The 20,795-nt window shown below is 44.9% G+C and overlaps 2 protein-coding genes across 5 annotated transcripts in view; one reads left to right on the top strand and one right to left on the bottom strand.

Moving 5' to 3' along the window:
• The window catches only part of CCDC32 (coiled-coil domain containing 32), a 50,394-nt gene extending 50,089 nt beyond the window's left edge, over window positions 1–305 (bottom strand). The window contains exon 1 of the mRNA XM_069208578.1: window positions 255–305. The gene's annotated coding sequence lies outside the window, so the exon portion shown is untranslated. The remainder of the gene's footprint in view (window positions 1–254) is intronic.
• The window catches only part of LOC138260254 (protein-L-isoaspartate(D-aspartate) O-methyltransferase-like), a 227,908-nt gene that overhangs the window by 1,751 nt on the left and 205,362 nt on the right, over window positions 1–20,795 (top strand). The window contains exon 2 of one of the 4 annotated variants that reach the window (XM_069208575.1): window positions 2,786–2,843. The exons of the other annotated variants lie outside the window; for them this stretch is intronic. The gene's annotated coding sequence lies outside the window, so the exon portion shown is untranslated. The remainder of the gene's footprint in view (window positions 1–2,785; window positions 2,844–20,795) is intronic. 4 annotated transcript variants of the gene reach the window in all.

Below are 20,795 nucleotides of genomic sequence, written 5' to 3'. Positions count from 1 at the left end.
ACTACCCACAAACCATCACCCACCCCACTTACCTCACTGTGTCCTCTCCTGATCCTTCCACCCCTCTTCTCCCACCCTTCCTTAAACATTCCCCACCCCAAAAAATAAACAGCCACACCCCCAAAAAATAAACTACCTTGCTCCCCCACCCCTAAAAAAATAAACATCCCTAACCCCGCCCATAAAAAATAAACTAACCCGACACCCACCCTAAGCCTTAAATCCACCCCACCCCTAAAAAACTACCCCCTTACCTCACCGTGTCCTCTCCTGATCCACTTGACCGCTCTGCCTTAACCACGGCAGAGAAAAAAACAGTTGTTTAGGCAAGCGTTGTTCCGCTTGTTTAGGAAAGTCTGCGTTGTTTAGAACGCGTTGCTAAGGGCGTTTCCCTCTTGCATCTCCCTCACTTCACCACACACCCTCCACAAACTATGCGCCCATTCACCTGTAAGCACTGCATTTTCTTTTTCTTTTGCTCTGTTAATATTTGAGCAGCTGTGTACCCCGTGTCACACTTTCACATATAATCATATTTAGATTTGGCACATCATTGTTACATGTACTCCGCAGAGGGACCAAGGATCAGATGAGCATGTATCCTGAACACATTCATGATTTACTGACAGGCTTTGTGAGAACCTTATACTACTTTCTGCCTCCACTCCAGAGATCTCAATCCTGCCCCGTTATAAACACCCATTCACCGAAAACCTGAACTTACACAGACATTGTCCACCTTACACTATGGACAATGCAAGGTCAATATGCTGCATGAAAAATGTACAGAAAAGCATCATTGTGAAAAATTCAAATACCTTAGAGAAGTAGACTAAGTAAATCATGTGAAATGTAAACAGGGGGAACTGCATTGACAAATTACTTTAATGTTTTTTTTATCGTCATTCTTGAGAAATCAATGTTTGGAAATTGCTAAGTTTTTATTTTTTATTTTTATTTTTTTATTTCTTTTCAGTGTAAATGACATCAACCTAGGGCCCAATAGGGATCTATTTCAAAGTTTCCCTTTAATTACTGCTGGGTCTGTGACATGGAGACACCCACCACATGTAAAGCCATGGCCTCTTATTTTCTGTTCCAACTTGGCCCAACTCAAATGCCTTACTTACAGACACGCTAGCGCTGCTTTTGTTCAAGTCTTATGCTTGCTGGGAACTCGCTGAAGCTAATTCCTTGATGCCAATGGCATTGAGAAAACAAATACGTTTAGCTTGTTACTTCACAAGTGTTGAGCTAAACTGTGATTTGGAGGCCAGATTTTCAGTTTTCCAATCCCTGTGTATTTAACAGATACGCATGCACTGTAAGAACGTCAACTGTTTCTGTGTGTATATATATATATATATATGAGTATTACAGCAATAACGGCTTAGCACTTTCTATCTACTGTTAAGTGGGTATGAGTTATTGCCCACTTTTCACTGTCCTTGGAAAGCCCCCTGAGGTCCATTGACAATGTGATATGTGTATGATGGGCTAGTAGGACTATGCAGATTGAGAGCTATGTTGGTCTAACTGGGGTCACTGATAATGAAAAGGGTTTTCTGCATTCTTAACGGCTTGATTTTGATTCCAAAAGTTTTAGATATATTTTAACTCTTACTGACCCTGTACAGTGCCCTGCTGCCCTTTTGACTTGGTTTGCACTATACAAATACCTCATATATACATAAGCTTAAAATCTTAATACTACCTAAAAGAACACTTTCAGCAACCTTAGAAAGATTGAGGGGAAAACGGTGCTATCCTTATTCCTTGCAGCTTTTTGATGAACGTTATTAAATCAAATAGTTATATTATTAAAGGATTATAAAATGACCTGTAGCTAACCCACGGATCTCTGCCACAAAAGCAGTAACCTATAAAGCTTTGTACATAAAATACAAATCTGTAGCCTGAATGTTGCACTTTGTGCTTTTCATTTGGTGTATATTTTTTTCCCAGTAAATGCGTTAAACACTAGAGTTACGTTAATGTTGCCCTGGAATTTGGTCGGTGCACAATGATCTCTGTGACTGATGCCTGAATTTAGAAATGCAGAATGTTTGAAATCAATTAAGTAAGCCAGGACTGATTTGTTATCACGTGTTATTTACTGGATTTTTTTATTCATATTTTGCAAAAAAAACAATTATGTAAGTTGTCTGTCAAAATCCACTTCTTGTGATCAGTGTCTGCTCCTTATAAGGGGCTTCAGAGTGCAGCCCTGCTTCCTATGAGGCCCCACATTCTGCCCCTGCCACTCCCGACACTGTGACTTTTAATATAGCAGTATCCATGAAAACACAGCTTGTGTTGTTGGGCAGGTCTGCCCTTTTAAGTCGCGTCTTCAAACTCCAGATGACAGGAGGAAGAGAACTGGCCTAAGGGGGCTAAACAACGTCCCATATAGAGAGCGTTATTTAAAAACATAGCACACTGTAGGTGTGTGTCTGGATTGTGTATGTGAGGGGTGTAGTCCAACTTCGATCCCCTCACACAGGCACATCCATTTTATTTGGCAGACATGCTGCGCATGGCTGAGGCGGCACAATATATCTGCACAAATGTGGCTGTGAGGGGCGTCCCTGAGGCCAATGAGAAACCATATAGATAAGCACGGGCAGGATTCCCAGTATTGCCCCAGCTTCTTTTAGGGCTGTCCATTCAGTCCTATAACGAACCTGGGAGAGAGACTGAGGTGGGTCCTCCCTTTTCAAACCTGTCCCTGCTGCCCCGTTTAGCTCCGCATTGGAATTCATAGCTTGCTTGTTCCCATGTCTAGTGCCAGATTCCTACTCTTCTGCTGCCATTGAGTCTGAGTTGCCAGCAAAGGAAGCAAGGTAAGCAAAGAAAATGTTGTTTCTCATTCATGAGTGTGTCTTTGTGAGTGAATGAGATTGAGTGAAAGTGTGTGTTTGAGAGTGTCAATGAGAGGAAAGTGAAAGAGAATCAGAGTTTAACAATGTAGGAATAAGTGAAAGTGAGTCAGAGTGTGCTTTAGAAGTGAGTGATTGGAGATTGTGAAATAAAGTGGAAGTGAGTGAGACATGTAGAGCTATCAATGTTGCAGCAGGTGCAGTTGCACCAGTGCCCAGAGACAATGAGTGTGAAAGGGTGAGTATGTGTTAGTGTGTTTGTAAATGAGAGCGAAAACCAGGGAGTATGATTCCATTTGTATGTGAGTAACAGTGTTGTGAGAAGCAAACCGTGATAAAACATTGGTTCTGAAATACTGGAGGTAATATTTGACATATTGGCCACCCATGGTATATGGACAGTATTAATGGCACATTTCTGATACAGGAATATTGTACATAATTCCTGTCATAACAAGTACCCATAACAAAATGCTGGGATTGGCTCAGTGACGGTAATTCTTAATATATGGGCAGCAGTCAAGGCATGTGTTACTTCCCTGCACTTTCAAAGATTACCTGCTACCACTGCTAGTGATTCTGTCCCTTGCGGTTAAACACCCTTTCGGTTGGCACAGCCCGACTCCACTTTATTGGACCCATAGTATTTTTTTTTGTTGCCATTTCTAGCACTGATAGCACTTCGTACCCCAAACACAATAAAAGTAATGGGAGGATGTTTACAATAAGTGTAACCATTGGCAATCACTTGGTGGAGCATCCCAACCCATTGTTCTTTTTCCCACCTTGCATACTCAGATTAGACACTGTCATATAATCTGTTTGGACTCTGCTCCAGTAGCAATAGTCCAGCCCGAACTGCCAAGCCAGGTCCTTTCTGTACTGGAACATAAGCAACCCAAGACCAGTTATGGCCTTGATTAGGGCTTGTCACTTGGATATTGCTTGGTTTCAGTGGTACAGTGAGTAAGGGACCCACATCTGAGCACACCTTTGACGCTTACGGCAGTACATCAAACACACAAAAGGTGATGGGAGGATGCTTGAAATAAGCCTAGCCACAGGCAATCGATCGGGGTAGCATTCCAACCCTTTGTTCTTTTGCCCTCCATGCCCGGCCATATGCAAATCAGTCTTGATCCTGCTTCAATAGGAACAGTCCAGCCGTACTGCCAGTCTTCTTACCTGCCCTGGTCCCCCTTTTGGTGCAGAAGTAGCACTTCACTCCGAAGTTTTTGAACCATGACTTAGGGGTGGATGACCATTATGGACTTGGATACTTTCTACCAGTGTAAAAAAAAAAAAAAAAAGCTGCTGCACCACTGCAGGACCCACTTTGCAAAGTATTATAGGGATGTATATGTTTCCGCTGTAAAGCGCTTTATAAAACCCTAAAATAGGTAAATAATAAAGCGTGAATGTGGTGAAAATACAAACTGCAATTTGAGTTACTAATCTTTTTTATGTCTTTTTTTTCTCTTTTAGTTTTTTTAATTCTTTGGCTGGCACGTTGCATAGGCTTGCAGGGCTTTTGGCTCCTTGAGCTCTGGGCATGTGGCCTATTGTGGTAGACTTTGATGGCGCTTCAACTTTTGGGCGCTTAGGTCCCCCATAGCCATGCTTTCCTTTTCTTTCTTCATAGTGGTCCCTGCTACTTTGTGGGTGGTGCTGGCTTAAGGCTGAAAGCACTGTCCTGAATGGAGTGTAAGGGATCAAGTACAGGCGTTCCTGTGGTACATTTCATGGAGACCCAGCTCATAAAGAGCAATTAGAAGCAAATATGGATGATATTTGTTTGGAAATGTATTGCTGAATTGGCAAGAATCTTCTGCTTACACAGCAGGGAAGTTCAGTAGCATTAATACTGTTTGTCTAGAGTGGATTCTCTTTTCCTCTGGACCTTGCATGTCTTAAGCTTAAATGTAGGATGCAGCAAAGGCTCTCCCCTGCCTCTAAGTTACGTTTATGGGGAGAAAGAAATAGTTTAGGTGCAGGCACTTCTTTTCATTGTTTGCAGGCCTTCCTGCTGGTCCTTCTGATATTACTATTTCTACAGAACAGTTGAAGTTTCTTACTGAGGCTACTTTTGAAGCTTCTTTGAACAGGCGACGGCCTGCTCCTGGGATACCAGCTGACCATTGGGTACCTGCAGTGTCTGGGGTACCTGTTTGGTCTCCTCTGGCTTTAGTCTCCGGTTCCAAGGTGATCTACTCCCACACCTCAGCATTTCTTAGAACTGCACTTCTGAAGATCAGATATTCATCCACCAACCTTTCCTTTGGTCATTATGGATTCTTCGATATTATTCTTTCAGATACTTATGAGAATGAGGCAGTAGCGGAGGCTAAATTGTCTGGAAATTACCTTAGATGGGAAGTGTTTGCCGGAGTTATGCACCGTGTTCAGCAGAGCCTGGGGCACCTGGATATTGTTCAGCTTGTGCCTTTGACTTCGAAGATGGCATACTCAACGACATCAGTGGTGGAGGATATCTTTAGTGGATGCCGATCTGTTTCTTCACTTGCCTTGTTGCTTTTGCCCAGCATTTATACTTAAATTATTAAGGAATTCCATGAACCTAAATAAAACTTGTGGTTCCTCATGCTTGATTTTTAAGTATCCTATTCGGAGTTTTGAGGAGGAACATCCTGAAACTCACAAGATGTGATCCTTCTTTCTAAGCCTGGCGAGTCAAATATTGCTTTGGAAGAGGCCGCTATCTGATCTAATAGACAAGAAGGTGGGGTTAGCTTTGAAAAGAGTTCATTCTTCTCTGTTCGATTTGCATCCCTATACTTAAACAGCATGAACACTCAGTCACTGGTTACGCGATTTTGCAATGTGTAATCCACATCCTGCGCTCTGGAGACAATTATGGACTTATTTCTCAGATCATGGAAGATAAACTTCAGTTTACTTCTGACATAGCTGCAGATGGTCTCAAGGCAGCAGTTTTTTTATGCTGTAGCTGAACACTTACAATACTGATCACGTTTCTGAAAAGGGGAAGCTTTCCAGAAGAACTTCCTGTTTAAATTAACCTTTCATAAACAGAAATTATTTGAACAGAAGCTAGCCGAATTAAAGTTGCTGAAGATGTTAAACGTGCTATGCCCTTTCGGCCAAAGCTTTCCAGAAGCAGCAATGAGGCATCCACCACAGCAGGCCCAGTGTGTCCATAATTTTTCACCTAGAGAGCATTTCCCTTTTTGGTCAGGAGGGTACATGAACATTGTTTACAGTCCTTGGGAGGGTGCTCTCAGAATCAGGGGTAATGGGAGGCATGTGACAACAGCAGGAGACAAGCTCCACAGTGAAAGAAGAGGGTGAAGCAAGATAGGTGAATTTAGAGAACCGGTCGCTGGCAGATGAGACACAAAAGTATCAGGCAGTCCTTCCAGGTCAAGATCTCTAAAAGACCAATCACAGTGAAGCCTAAAAAAATGCAGAACTTTCCAAGGGAAGGTAATAACTATCAGAAACAGTGTTCAGTTGTCTCACAACTGCTTTGTCCAACTAGTAGTCTTGCACCCCATTTGCTCTTTGTTTGCACCTTTGTTGCCCTTTCACCACTTACTTGTTCTTTTCCCTATACTGTTGTCTATTTTGTTTGGCTTATTCACTCCTTCATCTGTTGTCTAACCGTACAAGCTTTACTCTGAACCTGCCTCAGTGTTGTGTTCCTGTGTTGCTTCTCTCATAACATTCCGCTAGTTATGCATTTTATTAACTATCTCCTCTGTCTTTTATCTATTATAGGTGGTATTGGGAGGAAGTTGTCAAATAGATGCATGTCTGAATAATTATAATTATATGCAAATGAGGTATTGAACGACCAATTTTCCTTCGGTGTTGCTTTAACTCTTACCCCCATTTTCTCCCATTCTAGAGGGTGTGCTCTGAGCTTCTGCCATTCACAACCACATTACTTTCAGTCTTGGTTAACAGTATTGGAATCCACCAAACATATACTTTTAAGTTTTGAATCTCACAGGTGCTTCGTGTACTCCAGGATGTCAACCTTCCAGACTATATGGTCCCACTGAATTAGGATGCTAATCACACACTTTTTCCTATTTATTTTTTATTTTAGAGTTTTTAGAAAATTCCTCTGGCCTCACGTACATGTCCGACCCAGACCTCCATTCCCCCAGCGTAGGTGGTGCGAGTGCTCCCCAGTGTTGTCACGTCCCTCTTGGCCACCACTAACGTCAGGTTGGCGAAGAAACTGGTATGTCCTCGAAACTGCTTTTTGGTCCAGTTGCTGTAGTAGTAGCCTCCCTTCTAATGGGGCGTACCCGGGGAGTTCTGTCAAATCTAGGTTCTCTGCATGCCATGCATGTGCCAACAGGAGGTATTTGTAATGCTGTGATAGGGACATTTGGTATTCTGCTTGTAGGCTGTCGAATGACTTGATTCGCCCTTCCTCTATCAAGTCTCCTAATCAGGAATTTCTGATCATGTCCCAGTTTTGGAAGTCTTGCAGCTTTCCTATCTCCCTCAGTCGACTACCCTCCCACAGGGGGGTTTCTCGTGTGAGCATTGCGTGCCAGCCCATTTTTCACCCTGCCCTGTTCCATGCTGTAATCACTAATTGCGTGGGACCCAAGGGTCTCCCTGTCCCTGCCCCCCCATACAGATAGTGCATCTGGGTATGTTGCTCAAACTGATTACTTTCCAGTAAGTATGTAGGATGATCACCCAGCGCATGCAGCTAGTAATTAATTAGTATGCAATAAGCTGCCCAGTAGTAGGGCCTAATGTCCCCATTATATGCAGAGAAGGACATCATTAAACACAATAAAGGGTAGAGCCGGGGATAGGCAGCTGCATTCCCTTTGCACACTCTATCCTCACCCCCCCCCCCTCCACCTCCCACCCCCCACTTTCCATGACCACCTAACTGACTATATCCACTATGCCTACAACGTCAGGGCGTTGGCAGCGGGGAAAGGAGTGAGAGTAAGGGAGAGCAATAATAGCCAGGGTGGCGCGGAGCGTGGTGCCCGGCCCACTGCCCTGGACATAAGACTACCCAGCACAACTGTCGGTTGAGGAGTGGATGGGCTCCCAGCCAGCATGGGAAAGCCCTATGCTTAACACACGCCCCTAGTCGAGACCCATTCTGGGGGCACCGCTGAGGAATATACAGTGTTTAAGTTGTGGGGGCTAACATTGGTGGTAAGAGGCCACCCCCAACTGAACAGCCATACACTAGATGCACCCAGCATGGAGTGCTCTCTACAGGGGTAAACCATAACCACAAATAGATGGGCATTATATGACTGGGACCTGGGGAGTGCACGATTCCTGAGGAGTTCAGCCGGCACCCGAGGCAACCTCTAATATCACCCGCCATGCAATAGCTAATTTTGGGGGCAAGAGCCTACCGTATTTGATGTGCTGAGAGGGCTGCAAGCCTATCCAGACCAGAACACTAACTGAGGTACTGGAGCAACCCTGAGTAGGGACAGACACTGGGAGCCTTGCAGATTACTGATGACTACCATGGGCAAGGCGAAAGCAAAAAACCCAGGGACCATTCCCGATGAACATGGATCTTCAACTGGACTCCCCAGACCAAGATTCTCCCCTGAACGCCCCCCACCTGTCAAGCTGTAGAATACACTAGATAAAATACTGGGGGCCGTAGAAGACTCGAAATCCACACTTCGGAGTGAGATAAGCAAGGTGTCAGTTGAACTGAGTTTAGTACAGGGAGACCACTAGAAATTGTCTGGCAGATTACAAGATGCTTAGAACTCACTGGCTAACCTGAACCCTTCACATCATGCCATAGAAACTAACTTTGTGCAGTTAACAGAAGGAGTATGTAGGTTGGAACACAGAGCAGAAGATGCGGAGGGCCGCAGTAGGTGTAACAACGTCTGAATCAATCATTGGCCTCCCTAAGGGCATGGAGGGGCGGGATATGGTGGCTTACCTAGAACTGTGGTGAGGAAGGTGATGGCACCGGCTCAGCTCACACCGTTCCTCGAAACTGGAACGGGCGCAGCGAGTACCTGCTAGGCCACCACCTCTGGCTGCCTGCCTCAACCTGCTGTGGCAGAACTGCTGCACTATAAAGACAGGGAAGTGTTTCTGCACTGTGCGAGGGAAGCAGTCCCTTTTAGGGTTGGCAATGGATGGGTAACTTTGTTCCCAGACTTTCGGCTGAGTATCAGTCCCAGCGAGCCTCCTTCTGGAGGTGAAACAAGCACTCGGGGAGGAAGGTATGCCATACTCCCTCAAAGTTCCGGCTAAGCTGAAAGTGCTTGTGAATGGCTGATCCCAGTTCTACCAGAGCCCGGACGAAACCTGAACCTGTCTAGAAATGTACAGATCTGGGACAAATAAACCAAAGAGAGAACCTCTAGATCTGCTATATTGCCACCATATGCCGACAGTAAGGACTGGGAAGACGTTCTCACTGTCCACCCTCTGCCATCCCACATCGGGGGGGAGACCTTGGAATGTCTCACTTTGAATTATACTACCTGACGGCTCAAATCCAGTCGATTGCAAAATGGCTGAATGGCACAAACCTACCTGAATTAGACCAAGTGGGTGCAGAACCTAATCAAGGTTTATTGCTGGCCAAACTACTATATCCAAAGATCCAAACCCCTCACCAAAGTGTCCTGCAAAGTACTGACCTGTTGGAAACAGGGACTGGGGCTTACCGGAGTAGCGATCACATATGCCCAGAGCTACCATTCGTGGGTATTCCCTAGGGTGAACCAGTGGTCTTCTTCTTTACAGGGCAGATGGAAGCCTGGACAGAAGTGGAACTGGTGACTGAAGGGGACTGCTTTCAGTCGAACATCCTTATCCCATTTGGGGACCTGGTGGAGCAAACTAGCCCACCTTCAGGACAATTCCTTACCTATGAAGCACTTAACCGTGACTTATGGAATACCCCATACACTCAACCAAACACATACAATCCTCCAACTCCTTCTGATTATGGGAGCGGTCTCCGCCTGGTCACATGGTTCTATAGAGCTCTCAACTAAATGACTTTAAAACCACTGGATGTACTGAGAACCCGCTGGGAGACCACACTAGGCAGTGAAATGACGGCCATGACAGGAAAAAGGTGCTAGCTTACCCACATGAGGTCTCCCTCAATTTGCGTCTTAAATATATACAATACAACTACACTTGCAGACCTTGTTTGACCCCACACAGACTCAGGACTATATATGGGGGAGAGCCCAGGGGATGCCCCAGCTGTAAAACTCTGTGCTCTGACTTCAACCACATGACATGGGAGCATCCTGGACTTAAAGAATTCTGGCAAGGAGTAATGGGGAAACTTGGCAACTCTCTGGATAGATCACTTACTAATACCCATCCCAATGCCTCCTGGGCCTGTTCCCCAGGCCACTCCATATGAAAGTGGGAAACATATTTCTGGGCTTGGCCCTGGTACTGGCCAGAAGATAAATAGCCATTGCCTGGAAGTCGCCCAGGGGTCCTAGCCTAGAGACCTGGGTGAGCGACGTGACAAGATGGGCCCAGGCAGAGGAACGGGTGTTGCAGAGAGAGGCGGTTCAGAGGTTACGTGTTCACCCTATTGCACCGGGGGTGTTCATGAAGATATTGGGTCCATCGTGGTCCTGTTGCATTCTTGGGGGATTCAGATTTACCCATGCTGGGGTGACTGGTTGATTCCTGCTTACACTTGCCAATGGATCAGGAAGTAGATACCCTGCTCTGCTCAATGTTGAATGCATTAGGGTGGATCATCAATCTGAAGAATTCTCATCTGGTGTCCTGTCAACAGAAACAGTTAATTGGGGCTCTTTGTAAGACTGGCACAAGGTTTGTAATTGTTCCTACTGATAGGGCTTTGGAGCCCAGGCCTCATGTTGAGGGATCTCCTGGCTCAGGTCTTACAAATGTGTGGCTGAGGTCTCGTGATCTCATTTAAATTGAAACCACTAATGAAGCCTGTACCCTGCTATTGGGGTCCAGCCTCAGGAGATTTTAAACTCCAGGTACCAGTCACAGAAGATCACAAACATGCTGTCCAGTGGTGGTCTGTGAGAAGATACCCCTTTCAAAGGGTGGAGCTTCACCTTTCTCTGCAAGTCCTGTTGAACACAAACACCAGTTCCTTGGAGTAGCATGCCACTCTAAATCTAGTGCCAGCATGTGGTCTGTGGTTTGACTGATAGACATAAATGTCTTCTAACTTGAGGGAGTAGATGGCAATTTGGATGGGGATGTCCTCCTTTTCTGTCCAGCTCAATAGGAGAGCTCTATTGGTTAGGAGAGTAAATCAAGTTGGAAAGTTGTATATCAACAGACAAGAGGGATCAAGTCCCTAAAGTTTGGCTTTGCTGGCTCATTCCATGCTATTTTGGGGAAGGTGCTCATCTTCATTCTTTTTTAAGTGGTATATCCTGCTAGGGTGGAGAATGTTCAAGTGGACATTTTGAGCAGGGTTTCCTTCTTCAATTAACTATTCTCTCTAGAGAATAGTCTTCGAGAAGATTGTTGAGCAGCTGGGTTAACAATGGCTAGGCATGTTTGTCCTCAGTGAGGATGCTCTGCTACTTCTGTATTGCTTAATGATCTGTGATGAAGATGAAGTTGGGGTGGATACACTGTCACCTCCCCCACCCCCATCACACAGGTGGCTTTTATTCGCCTTTTACCCCCCATTTTCTCTGATCCCTATGGTTTTGAGCAAAATTGGGAGTGATGGCTTGTCAGTGATGCTGGCCATCCCATGTTGACCATTTCCCATGCTGCAAATTGTACCCATACGTCTGGAGAGGAAGAACACGTTTTCCCTTCCCTCAGAAACGGCCTGCAGTGTCTCCTTTTCAGTTAGCTTAGTCCAAGCTAAACGTCTACAGATGGTTTTACTGGGTATGTGCACTGAGATGGCGATGCCTCTAAAGCTGTACAGAATTACTTCTACCATTAAGTCATATGGACAACACTAGAATCATTTTTGTAATTGATGAGGATCCTATAATTGTGTACCTCACAATGTGATGTAATGGATTTTAATTCAGCCTGTCTCCACCCTCTGTACAAACCAAGTTGTCTGCGATGACCAGAGTGTTTTAGGAATAAAGTAGGTATTTCCTTTATAGAGGAGTATGCTTCTTGCCTTTCAGACATTGAGAGGTTTTTGTTAATATTGATTATTCCTACTATCATGCACTACGTGGCAGAATTTGAGCTACCTCGCCTCGTTTCACTGTTATTTTTCAAACTTATTAAAACCCTGTTTTGGCGAAGGGCATTCCTATCAATGACTTAAAGTGCTTCCAGCATTTGTGATGCAATGATTTTTGGGAGCCTGAGCAAAATTAAAATGTCATTAGGACATTGGTTTCTTCCATACGGTACGGCAATTTTGGGGCCGTTTGTTGTAATATGGCCCCCTCTATTAAAGCTAGCTGCCTGTGGTGCCCGAAATGTAGCATTTGCTCTGGCTTTCAGGCTGCATATGCTCTGTTCAGTGGCGGCTGCCACTGAAGGGGGGTGGTGGGGAAGACGGGGGGTAAAATAAAAGAATAATACATTAAAAAAAAAAAACACTTACTGGCTCTTTGGAGAGACGCGTTCTTCTCTCCTCCGTCCTCATTCTCTTCCCGGCAGCACACAGGCTCCCAGCCAATCATGACGCTGCTGTCACCAGCATGCCAGCAGAGTCATGATTGGTGTGAGCGGCCTGGTTCGTCGCTCACACAGGGAGTGAAGGCCTGTGCACTTTCTCCTCTCGGCTGTGGAATACAGCTGGGTGGAGAAATCCAAAGTGTGCATGTCTGTTTGGCCGGTCCAACACGGCAAGCCAAAGAGACATTCGGACTTATGGTGCACATACCCCTCCTACACCAGCCATCCTCCGGCCCCCTCCAGCTACGCCCGCCCTAACATGGCTCACAGGAAAAATAAAATGATGATAATAATATAATTGCCTGTCACTGGGGTACCCTCTCTAAGATCGTGCTTTGCATCACAGTAGATCAGGACATGTCTGCCAAGAAAAACGCAGCACTTGGAAGACTCCTTATGTTAAACACCCGAAACCCTCAGCTGTCAAAGTGAAGTGTTGCTACATTTATTACATATAACAAAGCATTCACTCCTTTCTCCTGCATGCTTCTCAGAGGAAGGCAGCTTCCCACTCTAGCTTGTGTAACATAGGGATAACTTGTAGGTTTAGTTCAAGTAATCATAGAACGGAGTGAGCAGTGCACATTGAATTGTGCCCAGCAGATGTTTCATAATAATATTGCTGGTAACTGCGCTTTATTGGAATCGTATCTTAATAGGCAGTTTTTTGTCCAGGTCATTGCCTTTATACTGCTGGAACAGACTCTACAAGACTGACTTAGTTTAATCCTCTAAGCGTAGGGTTGCCACCTTTTCTGCAGGAAAATACCGACCATTTGTTCATGTTTTAAGATTCTGTACAGGTTGGGACATTATACCTTAATAGCAATTTACGTAAAACCCTCTGCTTTTAATGTCTTTTCTGTCAAATTATTGGCCAGGGATCACTTAGGCAGTTCTGGAACACTTTAAAGTGATTTCTTATTGGATCTGCTCTTTTGTTTATGTACTGATAAGGGGAAACTTTTGGTGATTTCATTAATTCTATGTGTCCCCTTTTTCATGTGCTTATATCCTGGGCTCGTGGGGGCCACATGCGTCTTCCTGGTCCATCTAATTCGTCTCTACTCCATTTCATGGGCACCCTGGTTTCTTTTCTGTTTCTTCCATTCCTGCAACCATTATTCCTAAGCGCCTCTTTCTTCATTTTTTAACCCCGACCGCCCCCACACCCATTGAACCTCTTTATACGCTGCAATCTATTCCAATATCTTCCTTATACATATATACCCTTTCTCTGTAGTCATGTATCTATATATTTATTACTTTATTCCTACTGTAGAAAAGGGAAAAAAATAACTATCACTTTTTCCAGTGCACTACTCTGTCTCATCCTATACCTCTCTCAATCTATCCTCTATCTCCACTCTCTGACTCATCCCAAACATCATTCTACCATTAAGATCACCAAAATAACCCTTTCTAGACTCTTCCCTCTATCCTTCCTTGTTCACCCTAAACTTCAGTGTTTACTACTATGATCTCCCAAACAACCCTCTCCAAATTCTTCCCTCATGTATCCTTCCTTTGACTCATCCCAAACTTAATTTTACTACTGTGATCGCCCTAATCCCTTTCTATAGACTCTTCCCTCCCCCATCTCTACTCCTACACATCCCAAACCTCCTCTTACTACTAATATCTCCATAATAACACGTTCTAGGCTCTTCTATCCCTCCATATCCTATTCAATCCAACTAACAGACTTGCATGTCCACCGCTCAAATTAACTCATATTTCCGTATACTAATCCACCACTAATCCTTTTGGGCTCAGGAGTAACGTTCTACTCACCAAAAAGTGATTTTTGCCTTTTGCTGGACCCTGTATTTTTGCTAGGTTTAGATCTCTGTGCATACCAGTGGTAAAATGCCTGTGCTGCCCCTTTCAACATCATAAAATTGGTTTACTCCTAATTAATATATATAACTTTCATATAAATCCCTACTGCAGCATCTAATGCGCTATACCCAGGAGTCACTGTGTAAAACATGGATTCAGGCCTACTATTGTAGTCTGACTAGGGCAGTTTAAACACTTCTACTTATCCCAATAAAAAACTATTTTGACAGTTCAAAACCTCCCTTTTAAATATTAATAAGTGACCTCATGTAGGCCTTGTCGCACACAGGCCATGGTGCTTGGTATTTAAAGGTAGGACAGGTATAAATTTAATGGCAGCATGTCCTTAGAGTTACTAGCACCCAAAAGCTATTTTTCACATATCTTAACACTGTATCCGGGAATGGGACTAGCTAGAAAAATAATTAAACAACTATTTTTAATAGTTATTAGAAATGCAATTCAGTGGTGAAGTTAGATTTTTAATCAACGATAAGGAAAAATAACTTTTTAGAAAGTTAGCATTAACCTGCCTGAAATTCCCAGAGGCTAAATTTGTATTTGCTCTTCCTCTTCTCCCAGCCAGTAATTAGCATTTAAAGGGGTTAGTAAACTGCTCCCAGAACAGAGAACAAAGGATTGGGCATGGAGAGACGTTGTTCCCAGTGGGGCTAGGCCCATGAACTTGATTAACTTTAAAAAGGCCTCCCTGTCATAGGGTGTCTGTTAGCTGACACCTGGGTTGAACTATTCCTCTGTCTCCCCAGCCAAGCAGGCTCCGGTCACAGTTGTGCTTTTTTTGACATTACAGGGTCAACTTCAACTTGACAGGTCTGCTGTATGTTTACATACAGCACTGGTAGTGCCATATGACTCCTACCTTGTGGGTAAGACTGCTTAGTTTAGGTCGGCAGCACCACAGAGTGTGGGTGATTAAATCAATCCTACACTGTCTGGAAGCTGTCCGCCTGACTTTGTCTGCTAGCTAGCAGCAACCACCCAAAACTAGAAAGTAAAGGTGACTTGCGGTAGCCTAGAAACATGACACTCTGACTCCTCAGGGAAGTGGTCGTGGACAGATCATACCCCTTTCAGTTATAAAAAGTCTCGCAAAGGCAGACAAGAGATACACATAAGTTTCTATGTATTTATTGAAGTGATTGCATCTAATGATAAAAAGCATGAGGTGCGATTATTAGGCAGATGAAACATAATGCAGTGATGATTGTGACCATTAGTGTAAAACATATGAACAGTCTCACCATCATGATCTAATCATGAAGCTGAGAGCATAGCAGTATTAGCCCTTTCGCCTATCCCAGTCTATGGGAAGAGCCCTGAACACATACCTGAAAGACAGCAAGGGTCTGTCTGTTGTCTGGTGGCAATCCTCCTGGTTGTCTGGAACGACAAGGCCAGGATCAGAGAAGCTGTCAATGAAATGGCGTACAGCCTCGGACACCCATGGCTGGGATGCCCTCTACCCTCCTTAGGCCTATGTGGTGTTTATATAACAAACCTTGTTGTGTTCTAAAAACAGGCCTGACATGATAATATGTCTATGGTTTGAAGGTTGACTCTGTAACTCTTGGAGCGACAATATTGAGTAAACAATTGTGTACAAAACATGACAGCCTTGAGCAGGGCACAGAGGGAAATGCGTGCAAAGGACAGATGAATGTAAAACATGAACAACTATGCCTTTGCTGAAAGGCAGCTGATAAAATATTAAACAAGCTGAAAAGCGAGCTGTGCTAAAATATAATAAAATGTGTAGGTGTGTAAAAGAGCCCAGTCTAGGCTCTAAAGGGAACTCATGACAGCAGCACACTTGAAAGGATGGGAAACTGATGCTAAAACAATTAATGTGCATCCATTGTCTGGTTGCTGGAAAACTCTGCTTTGTTCTACAGGTCGTCTGTCTCTGAGTTGATTGGGGGTTGCAGTTTCTGCTTCAAACTGGATTTCAGTGTTAGGTGTGGGAGGACATTAGGATTACCAAAGTACCTCTACCCCCCTCCCCCTCAGCTGTCGGGGCCAAAGTTCAGTGTGGCCGTAGACTTCTGCTGTCTTGAAAAAGCCCAAATTGTATAGGGTTGGCATGGGAGCTTTTACTCCATTGGTTATGGCATTCCCAGGAGTCATTCCCACCCACTAGCTCCTGTCAGGGAAATGTGGCACCTCCAGGCCACCACTTCAAAACACTCTTGGAGCTGAGGAAGATCAGAAGAGCACTGAACTTGCTGTCTGTGACTTGAGAAGACCCCTAAAGTGCTGGACCTGCTCTCTTGTACCATGACAAAAAAGTGGACTTCAAAGGTCATTAGGGTGACCTCCTGTTCAATCTACAGGAATACAAAAAGCTACAAGAGGCTTGTCCTGCAACTGCCCAGCTGATCAGTGGCACTGGACCTGGACTGGACCCCACTGTCGGCCTCAGTCTGACACCATGTGGGACTGTAAATGCCTCCCCCACTCCATCTCCTGTGGTGGATTGAGACATGAAGGACTAAAGTCAAAAGTTAAAATCTTTGAGCTGGACAAACCTGGTTGGTGTATCTGACCTCCATTGCGGTCAGTGTCAAATTCTGCTAAGTCAATGGCTGCAGTGGACAGGGACCTATCATTGGCACTTTACACTTCTTGGCACTATTCCTACCTAAATCTTTATAAAAATAATATATACAGCTCTCCTTATTGGATTTTTGTGATTTTGGTGGCATTATGTATATTACATTTTACAGTATTTTTCTAATTCACTTTGGGATATTTATTGTTTCGCCTTTTATTACTGTTTTAGTACTGCATAAATACTTTACACATTGCCATAAATTAAGCCGTCTCTGTACCATAGCTACCCGGGGGTTGAAGTCAGGTTAATTTATTGACTACAAGGGTTTCACTGTGACAAGAGGTTGTGATTATCCCTTGAGATGCATAGTCACCCGCTACAATTAATAATCCAGTTTCTTACAATATACAATCAAGGATGTCTGATACTAGAATTCCTCTGTTTCTTCGCAAAGAGTCGGAAGTTAAAAAAAAAAAAAAAAAAGAAATGCAGCAGTTCTCAAAATCCTTGAGTAATAAACTCTAAGTTCAAAATAATTTCAAAGCTTGTTTTACACCTGACTGGGTTTCCAGACTATTTAATTGACTTGAGAATGCCTTTCACAAGATGTCCAAGGAAGAAAGTTCCTGTAGTACGAGTCCACAAAGCAAAGGTTCTCCACGTAGCAATGCCTAGCAAGGATGCACTGAAACACAAGTAAAGTTATAGTCCGAAATCCAAGGTGGCTGCTGCCATCTCCAACTCTTGTAAGGGTTCAGTACCCTCCTCTGCAACATCTTTGCGTGTGAATCAGTAGCGTAACAAAGTACCTTTGGGGGCCCTCCCCCCTGGACCCAGTCACAGGCCTACCGCTTGTGCAGTGTACTGTGCTGCGGGGGCCCCCCTTCAGTGCAGAGGCTGTGGGGGCCTTTGTTACACCACTGGTATAAATCCTTCCTACAGGCAGCCAACACTTAATGCAGATTGCCAGCCACTTTGCCTGCATATTGTATTCAGGGGCAGGTTTGCACAATTGGACCATGCACTGGTTGCATAGCCAATGGTATGCCTTGCCTCTGAGTCTACCTCGTAACACTCTTATTGGTCACAATTACCCACCATACTCTCAGCATCACTCAGAATAGTAAATCTTTATTTACCAGTATATACTTACCATCATGATATTTTGGTTGCCAATATTTTTGCTACCAAATTCTTATAGCAAGACATTTCATACACATTATTCTTGTTTACTCAGTGCCTGAATTGATGTCTTGGGTGCCTCTGAACTTCATAGTAATCCTGCTGTTTTATAGTTAATATTGGCACAGGTCCGATCCTTTTGAGGCCACCTTTGTTAATCTTTTTTTTTTTTTTTTTTTTTTTTTTTTTTTTTAATCTTGCATTCCTCCTGTCCTTTAGTCTGAATGCATTTTGCTTCTGTCCTTATCCTTCAGTTTTGGACACTAGTTTAGTTCTCTGCTCTGCTACTTCTCTATCAGGTTCACCCTTTGACTATTCTTATAGTCTCCAAATTCTTTCTCATGATTTTTCCCTCACCTGTTTAGTTTGACAACCAGTCACAGGCTGCATTCTCCATGGCCTCTTTTTCCCCTCCTCTCAGTCAATCAGTTAATTTGTAGAGTGCACGGTGTCACACGCCCCCCCTACCCAAGGGTGTCTGGGCTCTTTGGTGCCTTGTCTCTGTTGAAAAGCCAGGCCTTGAGTTTTTTTCAGAACTCTGTCATGGATGGTGCTGTTTGGAGGTGTATTGGAAGGGAGTTCCAGGTCTTGGTGGTGGTGTAGGAGAACGAACAGCCACCTGTCTGGCTGCGGCTGATGTGTGTGGTGGGGTGGTGTGAGGGTGAGTGAGTCGGAGTGCATGTGCCTTTCAGGCTGGTGGAAGTTCAGCCAGTGGTTGATGTAAGATGGTCATTGATTGTGTAGTGCCTTGTAGGCATGCATGAGGATCTTGAACTGGCATCTTTTCTGGATGGGGAGCCAGTGGAGGTGTCGGAGGTGGGGGGGTGATGTGAGTCAGTTTGGGTCAGGTCCAGGATGAGTCTGGCTGCGGTGTTCTGTACGGTCTGGTGTCTTCTGAGGAGTTGGGTGGGTTGTCCGTGTAGAGAGCGTTGCAATATTTGAGCCGGCTGGCGACGACGGCCTGTGTGGCGGTTTTTCTTGTGCCGATGGGAATTCATCTCAAGATCATGTGGAGGGTGTAGAAGCATAAGAAGGCAACTGTTTTGATTTGTTGTTTCATTGGCAATTGGCTGCCAAGGATGATGCCGAGGTTGCACACCTGGGTTTTTGTTGTGGGTGTTGGTCCGAGTTCTGCTGGCCACCAGCTGTTTTCCAATATGGAGGAGTTCTTACTGAAGATTAATACTTCTGTTTTATCAGCTTTAAGCTTGAGGCAGCTGTCTCATTCATTTAGTTATGTCTGTCATGGCGCTGCAGAAGTTGGTTGAGTCCTCAGTAGGGATAGGATGAGTTGAGTGTTGTCAGCTTAGAAGATTTATATCGAGGCTGTACGATCTGACGATGTTTGCGAGGGGTGGTCATGTAAATGTTGAACACAGTGGAGCTGAGGGAGAATCCTTGGGGTACGCTGCAGGTGATGTCCTTAGGTGTGGAGAAGAAGGGAGGAAGTCGGATGCTCTCTGTTCCTCCTGCTAGAAAGGAGGCAATCCACTTGAGGGTGTTTTGCTGTATGCCGATGGTGTGGAGTCTGTCGATGAGGGTATGGTGGGAAATGGTATGAAACGTCACTAAGCGGTCGAGGAGGATCAGGGCATTTATTTTCTGATGTCGGAGAGCTCCGATGTCGCTTGTGGCAATGATAAGGGCGGTCTTAGTGCTGTGGTTTGCACAAAATCCAGATTATGAAGAGTCAAGAAATTGGTAGAGTTCCATTATTCAATGAGTTGTCTGTTGATGGCCTTCTCGATTAGTTTGGTGGGGAAAGGGAGTAGAGAAATCGGTCAGTAGTTTTTGAGGTTGCTGGGGTCAGCCGAGGGCTTTTTCAGGAGGGGTCTGACCTGTTTCCATTCGTCTGAGAAATCTGCTGTGGAGATGGTGTTGAGGATGTTGGTGAGGTCTCTGCTGATGAGGTTGGCGCTGATGTTGAAGAGGTGGTGGGGGCAGGGGTCAGTGGGAGCCCCCGAGTGGATGGACAACATGTTGGTCAGGATGGTCTGCGCGGTGAGTGAGGAACAGGTGGTGAGCATTCGGTCAATGTTTCCTGGTTGCTTGCGGTTGTCGAGATGAGTCAGAGGGTTGGGGGGTCAAAGCTGTTGTAGATTGTGGTTATCTTGTTGAGGAAGTAGTCCAAGAAGGGGTCGCTGAGTTCCTGGGAGAGGTGAATGGAGTTCTCTGTGACGTGAGGGTTGGCGGAGTCTTTGACGATCTTGAACAGTCCTCTTGTGCAGTTGGCCGCGGAGTTGATGCAGTTGGTGATGGCTGCTCTTTGGCATGTCAGTGGTAGGTGGCTCTATCGAAGGGTCCTTTGGAGACTTACCATCACTTCTCGCGCTGGTACCAACTGCGCTTGGTGGTTCTGAGTCCTAGGGTATACCAGCTGGCTTGTTTTGAGGGGTTTGGATCATTTCAACAGGGCGACTTTGTCGGCGCAGTTGGTGATCCAGGTAGCGAAGTTCCAGACGTCCTGGTTGAGATCTGCAGAGGTTTCTGGTTGTGAAGTGCTGAGGGATTGGGTCCATTGCATTTAAGTAATTTTACCCGACCTGCGGTGGGTGGTCATGTGGGCCATGGTGGATGCATGCTTATCACTGCCTAGAAGGTGAAGTGGACAATAGCGTGGTCGGTTCAGGTGAGCTCTGGTGTGGGTGAACTTGATTCTGTCACTGGAGCAGAAGATG

The sequence above is a fragment of the Pleurodeles waltl genome, chromosome 9, assembly GCF_031143425.1.
Source record: "Pleurodeles waltl isolate 20211129_DDA chromosome 9, aPleWal1.hap1.20221129, whole genome shotgun sequence".
Taxonomy (NCBI): domain Eukaryota; kingdom Metazoa; phylum Chordata; class Amphibia; order Caudata; family Salamandridae; genus Pleurodeles; species Pleurodeles waltl.
Note: the sequence above shows the minus strand (reverse complement) of the source record. Positions and strands in the feature narration are given on the sequence as shown.